The sequence below is a fragment of the Anopheles merus genome, chromosome X (genome assembly GCF_017562075.2).
Source record: "Anopheles merus strain MAF chromosome X, AmerM5.1, whole genome shotgun sequence".
Classification (NCBI taxonomy): Eukaryota; Metazoa; Arthropoda; class Insecta; order Diptera; family Culicidae; genus Anopheles; species Anopheles merus.
Genome location: NC_054081.1, coordinates 20,526,072 through 20,548,074, shown reverse-complemented (window position 1 = coordinate 20,548,074; position 22,003 = coordinate 20,526,072). Strand labels below are relative to the sequence as shown.

The following is a 22,003-nucleotide window of genomic DNA, read 5'->3' as shown; positions in this document are numbered from 1 at the left end:
ATTTGTAAATTACAGAAGTCTTAAAAACACGTGTTTTCTATCTGAATCTTCAATGTAGATTAGCTATTCTTTATTTTATTTTTTGACAGTTCATATGACATTTTACGTCAAGGTTGTTAGAGCGAGACGGTAATATCTTTATACGGTACTTAAACTAAAGGTATGATCTCTGCCAAGGTGGCCATATTATACAGATGGGATTTAGTATATTCCACAAATTATTAATTTTATGTTGCTTATTTTGACCCGCTTTGATAGCCTTTTGGATGCGAAATTTAAACAGAGCAGCCATTTAATAAAATTGACAGTTTGATGGTTTTGGCAGAACTGGCATACAAATATTTATTTTTTTCTCAAGTTATTGGATTATTTATAATGAAATTGGTGATATTTGATTTGACTATTTGAAAGGTCATATTATGTGTCGACATTCGCTATGTAGTGCGCTGATCAATTTTATAAGGAATATTCAGCCAAATCCAAGGTGTGTTATTGTTCCGAGTTTCAGCAGCAGCTCAAAACATTGAGCGGTCAAAAATGAACATTTACTGTGTACCTATTTTCGGCATCATTTAAAGTGAAAAATAACTTGTTGATCGTGATTTAAAATTCCGAACAAATTAGAGTAATTTAAATAAGCATAAAATCTTTAATACACACCTCTTTTTCATTGTTTTACTGTTCTGATTCTCTTAATCACAAAACCTGCCGAACTATAGGCTGACAGCACATCTGCCGAAAAAAAATACAATTTATTTGATATCTTGAAAAATACGTTATGAAATGATGTGAAACTTCGTATGTGAATAACAAATGAGTACACTTTAACTGCAAAATTGTGTTTTGTGAAAAAATTATCGCATTTGTGCAAAATTTCACGTTTTTAGCTACCCTGCCGAAAATAGGTAAAATGCCGAAAACTGGTACAGTTACCCTTTGTTATTACGTGTGTAACAGTATATGAGAAGCAAAAGATAAAGGAGAAAGGACAGAGTAACTGCGCAATAAAATCTAAATAAGCCAGTTCTAGAAAAGTCTACCCTGCTGCTCATGTACTGTTACACACGTATCAACATTGTTTTCGAGCTATTTAAATTTTTTTTTATTCATGAGGGACGACTTTGCCGTATTGCTTAACTTTAAAAAGTTTTATTATTAAAACAATAGTTTTGAAATATTTGACTAATTTGATAGCTCTAATGTATTCAACGATTGAAATATATATTAAATATATATGAAATACATATGTGTCAATTTTTATTCATGAACCTAATAGTTAAACCTATAGTTATTGATTAACATAAAATGTTGTGTTAGTATAATAAAATGTTAAAAATGATTAATCGGTTGATTCAATGTGAATTTATCATAAAACTAGTGAATTTTATAATTTTTATATGAATTTGGCATTTCTTGGACCATTATCCGTGCAAATCGATTAACCGACAACCGTCCGGTCCCGAGCAGCCCGGATAATCGACGTTGTACTGTATATCGTAAATAGTACAAAAATGACTTATGACCGCTGTTTGTTCGAAGCAGCCCCATAGTGAGGAGGCTTGTGCAAGCACGGAGAAACGGTGCGAGTGAGCGATAGTAGGGGAAGTCAGGTTTGGTTCGATACTGGGGTAAAATCGACATCTTACCGATTTAGTATGAGAACTTTTTGAAGAAAAACATTAATGTGTAATGTATGTAATGTATACATATAAACTTTAAACTGTTTCGAATATTTGAGTCACATAACAGTGATCAGAAACCTGTCAATTTTCAAAAAAACAACAAAATAAACTCATGGTGGTTCTGATTAACAGCCGATGTAATTTTTTTCTCCTGGGACTTAAGGAATTGTGGCGTTAATTCAATAAAATTACAGTTGTTTCAGATACGCAGATACGACGATTTTGATTTTGACAGTTAAAAGTTGAAATTGACAAGAAATTGATGTATTTGTTTGAATATTTGGGCTGATAAACGTTATACACACTTATTTCCAAAGATTCCAAAACTACCCGATCTTGCATATCTTTATTGTGTACGGTTATTAAAATATAGTTATTACATTACATTCGAAAACTGTTTGTTTACCTCCTGATGAGAATGATCCAAGCTGCAGTCCAAGGGGTACGAAAGTGACAGCTCTACAGTATAACCGAACATGTCTACGCCTACTTCCGAACAATTCTATATCTCGCTGAAAGAGTCTATTATATGCCTGAACGAATCTACAACTCGCTGAACATGTCTATATAATCCTCGAAAACCCTGTATGTCTTCCGCAACCACAACCGGCCATCAGAGTTGGTTATTTTAAAAGTTACAAGCATTGTGTCGTAATCACCCCACAAGGTGTCGATTTTATCCCATCATGATGTCGATCTTATCCGGACTGCAGTCTTGATGCAACAAAAAACATTTTTTTTTTATTTTATTAAAATTTTATCTAAATCAATCCAGGAACCGTAGTTTCTCATAAGATGGTACATAATGAATCAAAAAAGCTTATTCGATGTCTACTAGTAAGTTTACATTGGGAAAAGTATTACAATTAGGGGAAAACCTTAAGGTGTCGAAACTACTCCCAGTTCCCGTAGTAGACATGGGACAATTGTGCGAGACCTATGCCGCGCACTCAGTTCATTATAGTGTGCGGTTGATCGTCGCACGCGAAAAAGTGAACGAGTAGGTCTTCAGCACGCATACAGATCTAACTGAAATGTGCTCGGAACAAGATCAAAGATAACTGTCGGTGTCATAGACTGAACGAAAAAAAAAATCCATTTTGGGTCGGTGGAATTTGTCACATCCAACCACACAATAAGATCGATCGCACCTTGAGTGAGAAAGAATGCACATATGGTCAGCGTGGTCAGTTTAATCAATCACACTCAGCCACACAAAAAGAACTCCTGCCACACTGATCCCATACTGAGTGCGAATACACACAGCCGCACGCATGTTCGGTTGGGTCAGTCGCAGACTGCCGCACGCGTGGTCAGTACCCGCCATGCAAATGACAGCGATTTAGCGACAATTTTTTCGCCCCTTGTTTTATCAGGTATAATTATAGCACTTCGAGAGCAGATATAACAGTGCAAATTGTAGCCAGTGGCGCGTTAAACTTCGGGCGGACTGGGCGGCCGCCACGGGCCCCGGCGATCTAGGGGGCTCCGTCAATGTGGATGTTCGACTTCGTCAAGTGGGGGAAATCGGGAAGGAGTGGTCGGGAATCGGGAATCGGGAAGCAGGATTCATTGAACGCTACGCACGAGTTGGGTACCCGCACAACAAAATCGAGCATTTTTTGAGCTCGGGTTTTAGCTCGCTTTCCGCCGAAACCGATCGAGAAAGCGAGCAGAAACGTCCGAAGAACCGATCGAAGCTCTTGATCGATTGAAGCGTTTACGGTCGTTCGAGAGAGCGCGCTGTATGTGTTTATCTCTTTCTGACAAAAAAGCTCCGGTACACGACCGTGATGGCGCAAAAATGATAGTGGCCGAAAAATAGTTCACACCCACGTTCTCTTTCTCCCCTCCTTCCCATTTTCTTCATCCTTTCACCACGCTTTATGGTTATTGGTTCTTGCTCTCTAGCAAAATTGAGCGAGAGGTTGAGAAGTTTTCGATCGCTTTGCGCAGCGGGTAAAGCGAAAATCCGATACAACTGCTGCCTCACGCAAACTACATGCACATACGACATTAAAACCAAAGTAGCAGAGCCGAAGTTCTGTGATTTTTCTGTGTGCCAGAGATTTTGTGTGAAGAGATTTTTCTGTGTGCCAAAGCGAGAGGCCCTGTCTTCTCTCTCTAGATTTTGGACGGCAAACCGCCGTGCGTGTAGAGGTGTGTGCGTGTGACGAAAAATGATGGATGAAAAACGCGAGGAGCGGGGTCTGAAGTCTTTCGTTGGTCACACACACATGTATCTACCAGCGGATTGCGCTACACCGAGTCTATCCATCTCTCTCGATCCACCATGATTTTTCTGCTATCGCTCTCATCCGAGTGTGAGGCATCCTCAGCATGTCCAGAACTTTCCCTATGGAAGGATGTACTGAAGTGAGGTGCGATTTCTTATGCGACGTACTTTGCTCGTCTACGTTTTGGGCCGTGTTCCTTCTTCTTCAGTTATGGAATGTTTTATCCTAGCAAATTGTTGAGGTAAGTTTCTCGCTCACTTGTGTGGTTGTGCAAGTACATTCAACTAACCCTTGGCGTCTAAAAAGTTACAGGTGTGTGCGCTATTTATCAAAGACTACATGCTGGCCTCGTCAACAATGTTCAAAGTGAGCGACGGAAAGAAAACGTTTTTCAGTTTTAAAATATTAAGGTAAATGTTGATCTAATCCTAAGCGCAAACCTCTCCATACCCCCAGGACAATCGCATGGCAATCGGATTGAACGCGCAACATTTTCCATACAATCCGCAGTGTTGCGTTTTCTTCGCGCCAACTTTGCCTGTATTTTCAATGAGCCAAGCGATTTTACCCCCTCCTACACGCATTGTATCCTAAAGCACGCTTGTCGCGTCAACGTTCACCACATACACACACACATCTCCACACTCAGGGTACGACATCTTCCCTGTTGTTGTTCTGGACTCAGACAAAATTTGTGTCTCTACAGTTATTGTTCAAGCTACTACTCTTAGGATCTGAATTTACAAACAAATATCAAAATGTTATGTTCTGCTAATGATATTGCACTAAATTTAATTGAACTACATTAAGTATTTACATATCTTTCGTAAAGTTCGGCAGAGTATTAAAATGTCGATACAATTTGTCATGAATAACTTAAATTTTAAGATCTTCGCGCATAAATTATGACGCGCCATGTGTGTGCGGCGGCGTAATTCGCTACTCGTATAGCCGTCTCGTTTCTTCTTGTGTGTGCTTTACCGTTGCTCACCGCATCAAGAACATTGCTGCTCACACACACGTCAGTCTGTGGCAAACAATTGGAGGGGGAGGATGTGTCGGTTTGCTCCAGAAATCGTGTGTGATTTTGGTGTTCTGGATTTGGTTCCATCGCTGTTTGTTTTATTGAATTTGAAAAGGTAAGAATCGTCAACCGATGTAAAAGTGTGAGAGTAAGATGATGCTGATGGTGACTGATGCTTTTCTTTGTTTCTTTTCCTGCTTTCATCCACTGATGGCGTCGAGCATCGCCGAGGATGTGATCGAATGCGGAATATTCTAAACGAGGAGCTTCATTCCGGATTTTGTTTACGAAAGCATACAAAAAAAGAGTGAGTAATCTTATTCTTAACTTTCATTTCTTCAACAGCGCTGAACTCATCCTCCAGCTTACAACGAACAGTCAACGGATGAGGAAGGAGAGGAGGGACGGCAAAGGTACACGCACAAACGTGCACACATCCGCCTTGTCGGAGAATGAGAACATGGGAGGGGGAGTCCGGCAACGTATAGAGCATCTTCATTTACGCTCCCTCGTGCGTTCGTGCGTGCGTGCGCTCGCGCGTCTATGTGTGTGTATGTGTGTTCATGCCTGCGTGCGTGGCTGTGTGTGTTTTTGCCGCCTCGCATAACCAGATCCTACGGGATCACCTTGCGAAAAAACACCAAGAAAGGGGGAAGGGTAGGTGTGTGTGTGTGTGTGTGTGTGTGTGTGTGTGTGTGTGTGTGTGCTTGCATGCGTGCGTGATTGTGTGTGTGGTTTTTGCTGTTTCGCGATCACCTACGGAATCACCTTGCGAAAACACACGAGGAGGAGGGGTTGGGTGTGAGTCTGTGCTTGCCTGGGTGCGTGCGTGGCGGTGTGTGTGTGTTTTGCGTTCGCGTTCTCCTACGGGATCACCTTGCGAAAAACGCCATGGGGATGAGGAGATTTGTGTGTGTTTTTTTTCTTTGCCGTTTTGCACTCTCCCGCGGGTCTCCATGTGAGCGATTGTTTTTTTTGGTTTTTCAAGAAGAAAAAAATCTTCAAAAATACCAGAGGGGAGGGTGTGTGTGTGAAAAAATAAAAGAAAATATGTTAAACGATGTTAAAAATGAGTCTGAACTCATTGCAATCCGAAACAAAGCGAGGGGGGGTCATAAAATGTAGTACACATGCATGCAACATGTATCGCGCCGCCGCGACGTTTCTCGCTGTCAGCCCGATAGGAGCTTCTAAGGGATTATTTTAATGGGCGCCCAGATAGAGCCCGATGAGACCGAAATCGCATGGATAATGGTACCGGGGTAGTAATACATACTACATACATTAATTATTGGTTCTTTTTTTTTTGGACAGCGTTCAGCACAACACTGCCACAAACCAACGCACTGGATTAAGCCAAGAACCTGTCGAAACGCGCGCAGCCCAGCGTCATTACTTAACAGAAGCTGGTTCAAAACGCGCAGCTCCTGTTCATGACGTCATCACTAAACTGAAGCCAGTGGAACACGCGCAGCACGGATGGTACCCCGAGCGCGGTAGGAGGAAGGAAGAACAAGAGGAGGATGAACGGTAAATTTGGAAGGGGGAAAGCGTTCTGCCGTCTAAACAGCGGGAGTATGCCAAAACACATGTGGGAAGGGAGAGAATATCATTCAATAAACAGCATGCGAATGTGTGCATAAAGCAAATGTGAACAGCCTCATCATTTCTATAAGTAAACCGAAAAAGGGGGTGGAGCAAACACATGGGTATGCGTGAGTGGCTGACGAAACCAGAACGTTTAGATGTGTGCGTGACGGATGGTTCGGGCGCCTGTGGCGAAGCTCTCGACAAGACTGCAAACGAGAGCTTTGTGGAGAGCTTTGTAGGGAGCTCAGATTACACAGGCCGCCGTCGGTTTTTGCGTCCTTGGAAGGACGCAAAAACCGACGGCGGCCTGTGTAATCTGAGCTCTCTACAAAGCTCTCCACGAAGCTCTCGTTTGCAGGCTTGTCGAGAGCTTCGCTAAAGGCGCCCGAACCATCCGTCACGTACACATCTAAACGTTCTAGTTTTGTCAGCCGCTCACGCATACCAATGTGTTTGCTCCATTCCCTTTTTCGGATTGCTTATAGAAATGATGAGGCTGTTCACATTTGCTTTATGCACACATTCGCATGCTGTTTATTGAATAGTATCTCTCTCCCTTCCCACACGTGTTTTGTCATACTCCCGCTGTGTAGACGGCAAAACGCTTTCCCCTTTCCAAATTTACCGTTCTTCCTCCTCTCGTTCTTCCTGCCTCCTACCGCGCTCGGGGTACCATCCGCGCGGCGCGTGTTCAGCTGGCTTCAGTTTAGTGATGACGTCATGAACAGGAGCTGCGCGTGTTGAACCGGCTTCTGTTGAGTAATGACGTCCTCACCGGGAGCTCAATGAAGCAATAATGAATGTAAGTAGTATGTATCATTATGGAGAGTTTATCGCATATGATTAGATCAAAACTTACCTTAGTATTTTAAAAATGGAAAACGTTTTCTTTGCGTCGCTCACTTTGAAGATTGTTTACGAGGCTAGCAGTTGATAAATAGCGCAGACATCTATAACTTTTTAGACGCCAAGGGTTAGTTGAATGAACCTGCACAAGCACACAGCAAGAAACTTACCTCAACAATTTGCAACGATAAATCATTCCATAACTGAGGAAGAAGGAACACGGCACAATACGTAAAGAGTAAAGTACGTCGCACAAGAAATCGCACCTCACTTCAGTACATCCTTCCATAGGGAAAGTTCTGGACATGCTGAGGATGCCTCACACTCGGATGAGAGCGATAGCAGAAAAATCATGGTGGATCGAGAGAGATGGGTAGACTCGGTCCAGCGATATCCGCTGGTAAATGTATGTGTGTGTGCCGAACGAAAGCCTTCAAACTCCGCTTCCCCAGTATTTCATCCATATTTTTGCGTCACACGCACAAACCTCTACACGGGCGGCGGTTTGCCGTCCAAAATCTAGAGAGAGAAGACAGGGCCTCTCGCTTTGGCACACAGCAAAATCTCTCAACAACTTTGGCTCTGCTACTTGGGTGGGTAAATATGTGTACACGTGGGTCCCATACAAAACTTCCCCTTTTTTGCGGACTGGGAAGGCTCCGAAACCGGCTTCGAAACAAAACGGTTCGTAGCCGGAGAAATTATCAAGAAAAATTTGCTGACACCAAGAGCACGTTCTTTTTATCTGTTGAAGTTTCATTCAAGAATCGATTCCGATGTCGATGTGAGCACTCTTTAATTTGGCCTGTGTTTGTGTTATACCGCAAAAACTAAGAACTCTTGTCCCAGCTAACTTTTGAGACCCTAGTCAAAATTGTGGACCGGACGAAGTAATGGTGGAAAGACAAGCTGTTGAAGGGTTTGGGGAATATTTCCCAAAAAAATGATTTTTGATTTTACGAGAACAATGGTTGCACACTATTGTTTTTTAAGAGTAGAACGATTTTCTAGGAGCTTTTTTTTTAAAGAAATGCGCTATCAATTTATCTGACCTGGTATAACTTGTCCGTAAAGCCTCATAATAGTACTGAACGATTGTATGTTTGTCTCGATAATTAAATATGGTCAAATTTGAGGATAAACTTGAAAATAGAAATAAATATTTCCCAACTTCAGCTGTTAAGGTTTTTGTACCATCTTCAGAATATCCTGAAAACAGAAGCGGTTTTGTGATTTTACTTCATTGTTTGGAACTTTTAATGACTTTTGCACACTATGCTGCTGACTCTCAGCTCAGTAATTGAGAGTAATTATTACTCAATTTTAGCAATTGTAATTTAATAAAATTGATTTGAAACTTGCCTGGATGATAAAATAATTTAAGACAAACAACAATATAACCAATCGCATTGTTTAATATCATTAACCAGTTATTTTGTTTATTAACTCTAATAATTATGTATGAGTAAAAGAAAAAAAATGCATTCTCCTGGCCCCCAACGCTCGATCATTTAGAAAGCAGCAGATCTAAAGCAGTGGTCTCCAACCTGTGGTCCGCGGATCACTTGAGACAAACATACTGCAATATAGGGTATTTCTAGTTACTTTCGAATGAAAATATTGTTTTTCCAGCTTACAAGAAGCTAGTCCATATTGCTCTGACCGATTGAAAATGAATTAGTATAAACATATGAAATTCCAAAAATTGCCTTAAGTGTCTGTAATTCGAAGCAAGACGGTACTTCAGTATTCATTGTAAAGGCAACACCAACGTAAAAGCAAAATATTGTTTTCAGAATTTTGCCCGGCATTCAAAGGAAGATTGTTTATGAAGCTTTAAATTTCGGTCAGCCGAAACAAAATTGTGTATTGTTACTGTCAAGATTTTAAATCAAACCGTCCATAATATGAAACACGAGCTGGAAACTGTAAAATAGGAAAGAAAATATCGTTTAGAACCATCGTTCTTGCCAACAAAAGACAAACGTAACTAGCTTAGTGAAAACAATAACTTCCCAACATACAACCCGGAACCAAAAGTGCGAAACCTTTAAATTGTTTTGAGTATAAATAAAACCAATTCCAATCATGACAGGTCAGATTCATTCGGACTGTCAGGATAGGCCTATGCCCATCCAACATCTATCGACTCATTCAAATAATTTACTTATGTCCCCCTACCCAAGGTAAGGACTCTAAACTCCAACGTTTCCGCTAAGGAAAACTTCCTAAAGGTTTCTATGATCGCCTAGGCGATCAAGTGTCGAAATTCCGCTTTGAAACAGTATCCACAGTACCCAAAAATCGAACATACCACAATGCCTTTCTAATATAACGTCAAACTCCTTGTGTCTGGTCGAAGATTCTTTGCGCTCCGGAAAGTTGTCAATATTATTCAGTGATAACACATTTTCTGCACAGCCTGTCTGCTTGTGCAGTGGATCCAAGAACCTGGTTTTCTTTTACAATCAGATCACCCACCTACAATCACCTGGGAACGATTCCTGGCCTAAAATCAAAACATCGCTTCAACATTCACTGTACCACGAACAATGGCCGGTATCTGTTCCGCCTGTGCCAATGACATTGTAGCTACTGATCGCGTTGTGAAGTGTCAGGGTTGGTGCAACTCTGAGTTTCACTTCTCATGCAGCGGATTTTCTGAGGAGCTGTATACTACTATTGAGTCCTGTGCACAACTTGTTTGGGCTTGTAAGGCCTGTGTGAAGTTTCATAAGGATCCGCGTACGGCCGTCTTGAGGTCTTCCACCCCCTACACCCACACTATCGACCTATCGTCCAGCATAGCCGACCTAAAAGCGGGCTCCCGTAGCGAGCTGTCACAGCATACCACAGCTATTATGTTTGAGCTTCTGGAAGTTTTAAAGGAGGAGATCCGTTCCTACTTGCGTTCGACGCATGCCGCCACCGATTTACCGTCTCAACGGCCCATTCGTCACAATCCAGCGTTTTCTCACCCTAAATTGTTTAATTCAGTGGTCAAAAATATCCCTGGTACTATTACACCCACACTACAACAGTATCCATCTTTAGCCGCTTCACTTAGTGCGAACGAACCGTCTTCCTTCACCAATATGCCACCACTTACAACTCGCAAACACCACTACTCAGAGGATCGGGATCGCCGCTCGATTCTGACACACTAGACACCATCCCACACACTGATACGCGAATGTGGCTTTTCTTTACGCGTTTTTCCCCATCGGTTACCACTGAGCAGATTTCTCTCATGGTGCAAGTACGTCTAGCACTCGATAAGCGGGATGTGTTTGTACACCGTCTGACGAAGCTTGGTGCCGACACTAGTACACTCTCATTTATCTCATTTAAGGTGGGCATACCAGCCACTCTACGCAACAAGGCTCTCTCACCTGAGACATGGCCCTCTGCTCTTACTTACCGAGAGTTCCGTGACTACCGGACCAATAATATTAACACTAATGCTCTCGCAGCCGCCGATACAAATTCGATGCTTCAACCAACACTCAATCACCCTGTCACTCTCTCTACAGACACTTATCGTAATCCTCTCCCACGGTTTGGATTGAGCACTCCGATACCAACTGCCAATACAGATCAGCCCGTGCAGCCTGTTGCGAATTCATATGATATGACCACCACAGATGCAGCTTTGTTTACAACCGAACCACAACAGGACCTTAATGAGCGAATGCCTGTCACAACCACTCCTACCAGGCCGCCTCCGGAATGCTTAGCCGCGCCTAAAAAAAGAACGAAGCGCGGAAACGCTAAACGGACTGATGAATCTGCTGACGCTGGCCCGTCGGATGAATAGCAATCTTGCACTGCATCCGGCGATGCACCTCGCTCAACTCTTCCCAGTCTCTCTATCTACTACCAAAATGTACGTGGTCTACGAACGAAAACTACAAATCTTCGCCTGGCGCTATCAGAATCAGCATATGATTTTATCATTCTCACTGAGACTTGGCTTACTCAGTCCATACCTTCTTCGCTCCTCATTGACGATCACTATCATATCTACAGGTGCGATAGGAATCTTTCCAACAGTGCCCTCTCACGTGGTGGGAGTGTTTTAATTGCATGTTCCTCTTCATTACCGACATGTGAAATCGCATCGCCTAATACCATACTGGAACAACTTTGGATCAAAACATTGCTGCCAGGTGTCTCTGTTTACATCGGCGTTGTTTACATTCCGCCTAGTCATGCGAATGACCCCGCAGTGATGAACGCTTTACATGATATTGTACGTGAAATTTCAAGCCGCATTAAAGAGAGCGATTTATTATACGTCTTCGGAGACTTCAATAAACCTGATATCAGATGGGAGCTGACTAATACATCAGAAGCCACCGATTGCTCTCCATTTCATTCTGTCATGCATTATGCACCTTTATGCAATTCCGTGGCTAATACCGATTTCGTTGATGGGTTGCATAGTAGCGGTTTATTTCAGTTGAGTGGTATTGCAAATCAATCTGGGCGTCAATTGGATCGGGTCTTCGCAAACCTAGCCGCAACCAATATTTTGTGCGACTCAATCACACCTCTGTACTCTGTGAATGGTACTTCGGCTCTAGTGAACTCCCTCCCATACGTAACACACTATAGTATTCCACTTCTCAGTGAGGACTTTCATCATCCTTCATTGGATATGATGATTTATTATCGCGCACAATTATTCCACACCACCAACAGCCACACTCGCAGTACAGTCAATATAAATTTCTTCAAAACGAATGTGGAACGTATGAATTCTCTTATTGTGTCGTTTGACCGCAATTTTGACTGCTCCAACTTTGCCACTATCGACGAAGCCACCGATTTCTTTAGCGTTTTTATGCGCTCAGCGATTAACTCCTGCGTTCCTTTTGCTCAACGAAAAGCTGGCCCCGATTGGTCTAATGCATCTTTAAGACGTTTAAATAAAATAAAATCTAAAGCCTACGCGCATTACAGTAGACCAAGATCATCGCTGCATAGGAGATTTTTTTTCGATACACTGAACAATTATCAACGACAAAATCGTGTACTCTACCGCTGCTTCATTCGCCGTACTGAAAGGCAACTGTTTTCTAAGCCCACACGGTTCTGGAGCTTCTGGAACAAACGGCACAATATAAGAAGTATCCCTCCGTCAATGAGCTACAATGGTGAAACTAGTATCGATACATACGATATTTGCAACACTTTCGCCAATCGTTTCGCTGGAGCATTCACCCTTCCTGTTCACAACCCTAACACATTAGCAGAGGCCACTCGTAATACTCCATCTGATGCTATCGACTTTATTTTACCCACAATTGACGAAGCACTAGTTTCGCGCACGCTCAGCGATATAAAACCATCTACATCTGGACCTGACAATATTCCCGCATACATTTTGAAGCACTGCCGTCAATCACTCACACCCATTCTTGCCAAAATATTTAATGATTCCCTTATGCGTGGCACGTATCCTGCGTCCTGGAAACACGTGCGAATGGTTCCTATCCATAAAAAGGCAGTCGACCTTATGCTAGTAATTATCGTGGCATTGTTTCCCTATGCGCTTGTGCAAAGGTGTTTGAGCTCATTCTATACAATCCGCTACTCACAGCAGTTCAAAACTATATGAGCCCTAGTCAGCATGGATTTCTCCCAAGGAGATCTTCCACCACAAATCTTGCTGAATTTGTTGGTTTCTGCTTCGACAACATGGATCGTGGTACTCAAGTTGATGCAGTATATATCGACTTCAGGGCTGCGTTCGATAGTATCTCTCATGATATTCTACTCTCGAAGCTAAAAAACTCGGTTTCCTCGACTGGCACATCACCTTGCTGCGTTCATACTTAATTGGTCGTTCGTACAACATAAGCATATGATCTCATCGTTCTCACTCCTTCACCAGCTCCTCCGGTGTGCCTCAAGGGAGTAATTTGGGACCGCTACTCTTCCTCATCTATATAAATGATCTATCTTATGTATTACCGCCAGGCCAACACCTAATGTACGCCGACGACGTAAAAATATTCGCTCCAGTTAGAAACGACAGTGACTGTGTACGCCTTCAAATGATCCTTGAGAATCTGGACAGCTGGTGCAGCAGAAACGCCCTCCAAGTGTGTGCTGATAAATGCCAGTGTATATCATTCAGCAAAGCCCGTTACCCTATCTCGTTTACATACACTATGCTCAACACGGCTTTGGCTCGCACGACATGTATCCGTGATCTGGTGGTGCTACTCGACCAGAAGATATCATTTCACCCTCACATTGACAGCGTTATTGCGAAGGGAAATCAGCTACTTGGTCTAATTACGCGGACCTGTAGCGAGTTTACCGATCCCTTGTGCGTCAAGTAGATCTTCTGTGCCATCGTAAGGTCGTGCCTGGGGTACTGCTGTCCCATCTGGTGCCCGCTTGGCGTTGGTGACATCAATCGCCTCGATGCCATTCAACGGAGAATCACCAGGTACGCGGTTCGACTCCTTCCATGGCAATCCCACCACGCTCGGCCCTCCTACCATCAGCGGTGTCTGCTTCTCGGACTTGAACCACTCTGCTCTCGACGTAAAAACGCCCAATGCCTTTTCATATTCCGGCTCCTTAACGGAGAGATCGATTCCCCGGCAGTACTAGCCAGCATCAATTTGTTCGCTCCCTGTCGGATTCTTAGATCCAATTTCCATCTCCGTGTACCGCGTACCCGCAACAACCACAGCCTGGGACACCCCATTATACATATGTCCCTCGAGTTCAATGAAGTGTTAGATTTGTTCGATTTTAGTATGTCTACTTCCACGTTCAAGGAGAAATTGCGTCTACGTCACATTTAATGTTTGCTTATAACTAGAGGTTTATTTATATGCTCCTTAATTTAATTATAAGGTTGCCGATTAGACACGATGGTCCGTCGGTTATATATATGAAATAAATAAATATTAATAATTGTTCAGTAATTGATATCGATTAAAAAGTGGCGAAAAACATGTATTCAAATGGGGATTTTATTGATGCGCAGGGTTCTGCTCATGCTCATCTCTGTTTCAATAACTTTTATACAGATGTGAATTGTATTTTGTCGAAACAAGTTTGATGATTTGGTACGCACTCACGGTTACCACGAAATTCCAGCAAGAATAGCAAAGTGGCGTGAAAATTCTTCTCAACCAAAATATCAATCCCGCAAGGCGAATACGCATCTAAAATTTTATCGGAGTGTCTGTAAGCGGTTACCAAATCAAATTTTTGTTCATTACGAGCAAGCGGGCATCGTATTACGTTTTCTCTTGAGGCTCAGACTGTCTTACATGTCGTTTTGACAGAATAAATAGCTACATTTTCAGTTATTTTGTTTTACTGATATTCAGTGAAATGACAAAGCATCTATTACCTAATAGCTTTCAGTATAAAATATAACTATAAAGCATTTTGCCATATCATTCTAGACAGTTTCAGAAAATATATTATTTTTGCATGTTACACGTGCACTGCGAATTGAATGTCGTTTTCATTGCGCACGGATCCTGGAACCAGCTGGTATGCTGGGGAAGTTCAAATACATAAAGTATTTTAGTTAGGACGAGTTCAAGAATCTTTTGGTGAATATTTGGGAAAAATGACAAACGAATACGTGCAGGTGGCTTTCAATTTCTTTGAACAGCTTTTACAAGCCGTTTTCAAATGCGAGAGAGAGAGAGAAAACTGAACTCAATTAAGTACAGGTAGTCTTCAATACGTGCGGTACCTGTTATACGCGGAAAACAAACCGTGCCGCAGCTGATATCAATTCGATTGAAGATGAGAATTTTCAATTGATATGGACAATGTACCAAAAACGGTGGTTGGCAATCGCCTTTCAAATCGAGTATTTATTATACAATATGGCCAGTTTTTAGTTGGAATTAGTGATGGGCGTTTGGGAGCGCACCAACGGCTCCGGAGCTGGATCTATCAATGTTAGCAATGGATCTACCAATGTTAGCGTAACATACGGAAAATGTGACTTCGAGTTCAACAAATTTATCAAGGGTTTTAATAAATACAGAATAAATAGCATAATGGTCTCGAACCGGTGGACCGCAGACAGCTGTCCATAGATATAACATACGTGGTCCACGATATGTATATATATATATGTATATATATATATATATATATATATATATATATATATATATATATATATATATATATATATATATATATATATATATATATATATATATATATATATATATATATATATATATATGTATATATATACATATCCCAAATAGCAGGCTCGTACTTTATAGCTGATTTGGGGCTGTTTAACGAAAAATCGTTCTGATGTCGTACTTTGATTAAGAGGTACTTTGCGGAACTATGGAGCTTTTTAATAGGCACATGGTACTCTCAGGAACCTTGTAGCAGATTAGCCGGATGTGTATGGTTCACGATGGAACTCAAAGGCTTGTTAAGAAAGCGTACCGAACTTGGTGGAACTTTATAGCTTTTTAATGCATGACATCGGTATAAGGTGGCCCTTGTCAAAGTGTCAAAGGCAGGTACCGTCAATCATCTCGTTGCTGCTGCCCAAGCTAATTAAAATATTTGAAGGAGGAATATTGAGTGAAGTGATTGTGATTGTTGGAAACTGTTGTAAGGTTCCAACGGACTGTCAGCTAAGGCGATGTTTTGTTCGCGCGAAAAGAGAGAAAAAGGCAGAAAAACGGCGGAAACGATTAATTGCGATAAAAACACCCAAGAGCGAAGATAACAGAGAATAAAGAAAAAAACTAATTTTTTGGTGCACCCTCAGTGCTTACCTAACAAATTCACTTTGTTCTCTTATTTTTTGGTTAGAGCGGCAGTTTCTAACAGTGATGGTATAGTAAATAGTGTGACATTTTGTATAATTCATGAATATCAAGGATTTAAAAATATACACTTGTACACAAACAAAACAAATCATGTTGCTTATTTCATGGTTGACGCAAAATAAAACACAAAGAAAAATAATCCCCGGTACCCTGACATACGGAAGCTGCTTAAGCGCTGTTTGAAAGACCCACCTGGATCTTTGATGCTGTTTATCTACTACAAAAGGCGAATTCAAGCAGCGATCTTTAGCGTGCCAAAATTGGCTGCTTAAGAAAATTTGGCTATTTGGGATATATATATATAATATATATATATATAGATATATATAGATATATATATATATATATATATATATATGTGTATATATATATATATATATATATATATAGATATATATATATATATATATATATATATATATATATATATATTATATATATATATATATCTATATCTATATATATATATATATATATATATATATATATATATATATATATATACACATATATATATATATATATATATATATATATATATATATATGTATAAAGATATATCCCAAATAGCCAGCTCGTACTTTATAGCTGATTTAGGGCTGTTTAACGAAAAATCGTTCCGATGTCGTACTTTGTGGCTGATTAAGAGATAGACGGTACTTTGCGGAACTATGGAGCTTTTTAACAGGCACATGGTACTCTTTGGAACTTTGCGGCTGATTAGCACTATGTGTAGGGTTCATGATGGAACTTGAAGGCTTGTTAAGAAAGGGTACTGAACTTGGTGGAACTTTATAGCTTTTTAATGCATGACATCGGTTCGAGATGGCTCTTGTCAAAGTGTCAAAGACGGACGCCGGCAATAATCTCATTGCTGCTGCACAAGGTAGATTCGTTAATTGAAGAATAAATATTGAGTGAAGTGATTGTAAATTATCAGTAAATTGTGTAAAATTTTGTGTAATTCATCAATACAAAAGATTCAAAAATATACATATGTGTTTAAACGAAATAAATCTTGTTGTTTATTTCATCGATGACGCTTGCTTGAAAATAAAACACAAAGAAAAATAATCCCTGGCATCGTGGCATAAGGAAGCTGCTTAGGCGCTGTTTGAACTTTGATGCTGTTTATCTACTGCAAAAGGCGAATTAGAGCAGCGATCTTTAGCGTGCCAAAATGAGCTGCTTAAGCAATTCTGGCTATTTATATATTTATATATATATATATATATATATATATATATATATATATATATATATATATATATATATATATATATATATATATATATGTATAGATTTATATATAGATATATATATATATATATATATATATATATATATATATATATATATATATATATATATATATATATATATACGTATATGTATATACGTATTTAAAAATCGTTCAAAATATAAGGCTACAAAGGTTTTACAAATCGCGAAAAACGACTGTCCATATAGTTGTGGTATGTGTTGTCAATGATCGTATTACTTAAGGTAAATTCAAATTTAACAGCAATTTCATTGATAGTGAAAACATTCTTCCACTGCCTATTTCTTCTGGCCACATACATAGTTATTCATACTTTACGGACCAGAAAATGGTTCAGTAAGATAGTCATTGTTTTGCTTGTTTACCTGTTCTACTTTACAGATAGGCACGAGTGCGCTAAAAATAACGCATTCCTTAATGTGTATAGTTACGCTGCAATAATGCTTTTTCGGAAAGAGGAATTGTAGAAAAGGAAAGTTTTACACAATACCTTGTACTGCATGATGACCCACAAACGTGGACGTGAAACACTTTTCCCAAATAGGCAGAAAAAATCAAAGTAAATGGATGTTACTAGTGACCCAGAAACCCTCCTCTAATTGATCGTTCCTCTTCAAACACGAAATAAAAGAGGGAACAATGCGCACTCGAGGAAGGTTATAGTAAATATGATGGTGGATAAAAAACAACTAAAGAAGACGCAGGTAACTCGCACTCTGCACTTTCTTCTTAGCTCATTGTTGATTCCATTTTCTATCAATTTATGGTGTCTTCGCCATTACAGCAAACAATGTAACTAGCACAAATGATCACCATTGGCCTTTTGCATAATGTTTTGAAATTTTTTATCTACTTTTGCTATCTTTACCATATTCAAACGTTTTTTTTTAAACTATAAGTATTTGATTCATATAGCTTGAAGCTGGATGGAGCCGATGGATTACTAACTTGAGAATCGTTACTCATGTTAACCTACTTTTCATTGATTTGTATTTACTTGTTTTATGTATTATTTCGAAGTAGAAATTAGAGAATATATTTATAAAAAATAACAACTATTTATACCCCTTTGAGAAGTTTCTCACACTACTGTGTAATAAGTAGGCATTGATTTTATATAAAAGTTATTACAGACAGTGCTTACTCTTTGAAAAGCAGTAAATTAATTTCTTGAAATTAATAAGAAGTTTGATTAATTAAAATATTTGCTTTCAGGTCGTGTTCAATATTCCAGAAATCATCGAGATTGATCCGTTACAGTGACTTGCTCGTTATACAAAAATCTTATTATGCGGGAAGTTATTTACCTTATAACTACTATACTTCCTTACTATACTTCTATGAAAAGTTTAATAATTGGTTCCAGGACGACAAATGTGTTGGTATAAAGAGTATATATGATACGAGATTATATAATAGAAGGAGTATATATGAGCTAAAGGACATAATAAGCAGTTAGCAAACTGGACGAAATTTGCACTTTACTTTTTGTTCGGCATAATTATTTATCCATTTTTTGAAAAAATGTTGAAATGTCAATTGTTTTGATTTTTCAGGATATCTCGCAAATGTGTAAATTCATTTTGTCGTCAAAAGTCATGAGACACATCGGAAAACATTTTGAACTCGCTGCACATAAAAAATAATAATGTTTCATCGACTTCCATCGGCTAGGGAAAGTATTCAGAGGCTGGATATATCGTACTAGATTGTGTTGTAATTACGATTTAAAATCAAATCTTAATATCCTCCCATTTGCCTCAGCCTAAACCAAAAATAAAAAAATGCTCATAGATAACCAAACGTGATTTTGGATATACATCATCGCCATACAGGTGAATCAAGAAGACAAATGATATTGATTATTATTATGCGAGATCTAACTCGTTAAGAGGTTTTTTTTTCACAGCAATATTTTTTTCCACAAAATGATTATTTGTAACATTTCAAGCAAGCTTTCATGAGCACAAGCACAAGCAAGTTATCAAAAAGGGTTTAAGATGTTGTTATAGTTAAAATAAAAGTAAAAATATAGTAAAACTATTCATTATAATTGAAATTTTTAAAACAAATAAAATGATGACAAATTAAAAAAATATGATAATTAAAATAGTACAACATAATTACTGGTACAATATAATTATTACCATTATACTTATTATTGTTGTTATTCATTTTATATATTTTTTTATTTCATGAATATTATATTCATTAGTGTAAAAATAATAGTCATGTCAATAATAATAATTGTAACAATTATAATTATTACAATAATTATAATTAAATATTATGATTTATATCATCATAATAATTTTAAGTAATAGAAAATTTAAAATTAAAATATAATAAAATCATGACACTTATTCCCTCAACAAATATTTAAAATCAATGCTAAAACTATATTTATAAAAACGGTGCAGATAAAAATATTTGAAACAAACACAATTAAAGTGATTCCTAAAAACCTAAAAACAAAAACAAAAACTCTCATAATACAAGCACATAATTATCTTTTCACAATGCTTCAATCACAAAGACATTCTCCTTGTATACCTCATGATCTAGATTATTTATGATTTTTCCAACACTATAGTCAACCGCCTATCTTAAAAGTGTCAACCGATTCATTCACACGAACCTTTTTTGGTGGCGTAAATTTGACGATATTGATGTAGAGTTGATTGAAGAAAGCCTGTAAATTTGTTGATTTCGATTTTTTGAGTATACTGTAAGTTTTTTTCATACATACATACATAGATGTATGGATACACAGATATATATATATATATATATATATATATATATATATATATATATATATATATATATATATATATATATATATATATATATATATATATATATATATATATATATATATATATATATATATATATATATATATTTATATATATATTTATATATATGTTTATATTTATATATGTTTATATTTTATTTTTAAATAAAATGTTATTTTTAACTTAGCACCGTAACTCCACTTTTTGAATAACATTTCGTTCGTTGAAGACTATATTCATTTTACCAAAATGGTATTGATTTTACTCACTGATGCACTGATTTCAACACCGTATGCTCCGTATAGTTCAGCGTTTACGACCACACTTCCGACACCTGCACTGCATGGAATGGTAATCTGACCAAAACTAAGCTTTTTCCCGCACTTCCGATCGGTTTTATAGCTTTGCTTCCATACTGCTTACCCGTTCTGCTAACCATTTCCTATTCAACCTAGCAAACCAATTTTATTATTACTCGTCGATTTTTTCCTGTTTCTTCTACAATATGCTCGCACTCAACTATCCCCGTTTTCTCGATCACTAGCTCTAGGATACAAACCGGTAAATGATTGAAAATTGTGAGCATAAATTTTTTAAACTCATAAGATTTTGCCGTTTCGTGCACTTATTTCGCCTTTTCCTTTCATTTTTTTTTCATTTATGGTTTCTCAGCATTTTTGCCTCTTCTTTCTGTGTTTTCTTGTTATGTTTTCGTCGTTTCTTTTTCATCTTGAATGAATAGCACTATCTTCATGAGACCATGTTTCCAAGCTGTTTATCTCTTTCCGTTTCTATTCAACGACATAAATAGGTACAAGAATGTGAAGCAAGATGCCCATGTTAAAGATATTACTGTATACTTCAAATAGTAAAAAATCAAATGAAAAATGTACACGTTTCGAAAGAAATGTTATCTTGGTTTTAGTGCATAAAAAACTGTTTGAATTTTTTTTATTTCCTTTTTTGTATTTCTTATCTAACTATATTAAATATTTCGTTAAACCAGCGTTCGGCAAAGTCCGGCCCGCGGGCCAAATGCGGCCCGCCGCAACATTCAATCCGGCCCGCGAAAGTTTTGAGTGATTTTGAAAGATGTGAAGAAACTATTCGTATACAAATTACTGAATATCTTTTAGAATAACATTTTATACCATCGTATTCTTTCAACTTTAATTAAAGTACTATGGAATGATCGTTCAGTATGTTCGAACTCGTGATCAATATCCCCGTAACGTTTACAAGAAAAAAAATGCCTTTTTATCGGCTGGATGTGGAAAAAAACTTAGAGAGACAATTTCTTAACATGTACATAATTTGAAAGGAAATTTTTAAGCTTTCTTTAACCTTTCTAAGACTTGGGGAGTTGCCTTTCATCAGTTATCCGGAATTTTCGCCATGATAGACGAAGACATGCCTGTAGGCATCTTAAGTTTTCGCGACAAAATTGTCAGAGTAGAGCTTTGCATCATATTGGCCCTGAAAAATTCGATGGAATACATGTGACGGATGTTGTACCAGTTTGCGGACTAGGGTGTCATGTCGAAATTCTACCGAAATTCACCTAATATGAACGCATTGAGTTTTGGCGTCATTGTTGCCATTGCGAAGTCAGTGGACGCGATTTCTGCTTCCTGATATGTGTGTTAATTTTCTCATACTATTTCACTGTTTGGCGGATTGCATCGATCT

General features: G+C 38.6%; 1 protein-coding gene and 1 long non-coding RNA gene across 4 annotated transcripts in view; one reads left to right on the top strand and one right to left on the bottom strand.

The window, feature by feature from the left end:
* The window catches only part of LOC121597446, a 43,449-nt gene extending 22,755 nt beyond the window's left edge, over positions 1-20,694 (bottom strand). For 2 of the 3 annotated variants that reach the window (XM_041923630.1, XM_041925325.1), the window contains exons 1-2: positions 20,584-20,694; positions 20,155-20,208 (exon numbers count right to left, since the gene is read on the bottom strand). The gene's annotated coding sequence lies outside the window, so the exon portion shown is untranslated. The remainder of the gene's footprint in view (positions 1-20,154; positions 20,209-20,583) is intronic. The other variant, XM_041924501.1, reaches the window with a different exon arrangement.
* On the top strand, positions 4,120-6,429 carry LOC121589066. Its single transcript, XR_006004261.1, has 3 exons — positions 4,120-4,160; positions 4,232-4,329; positions 6,258-6,429. It is a non-coding gene; the product is annotated as an uncharacterized LOC121589066 (long non-coding RNA).
* Positions 20,695-22,003: the final 1,309 nt, after the last annotated feature.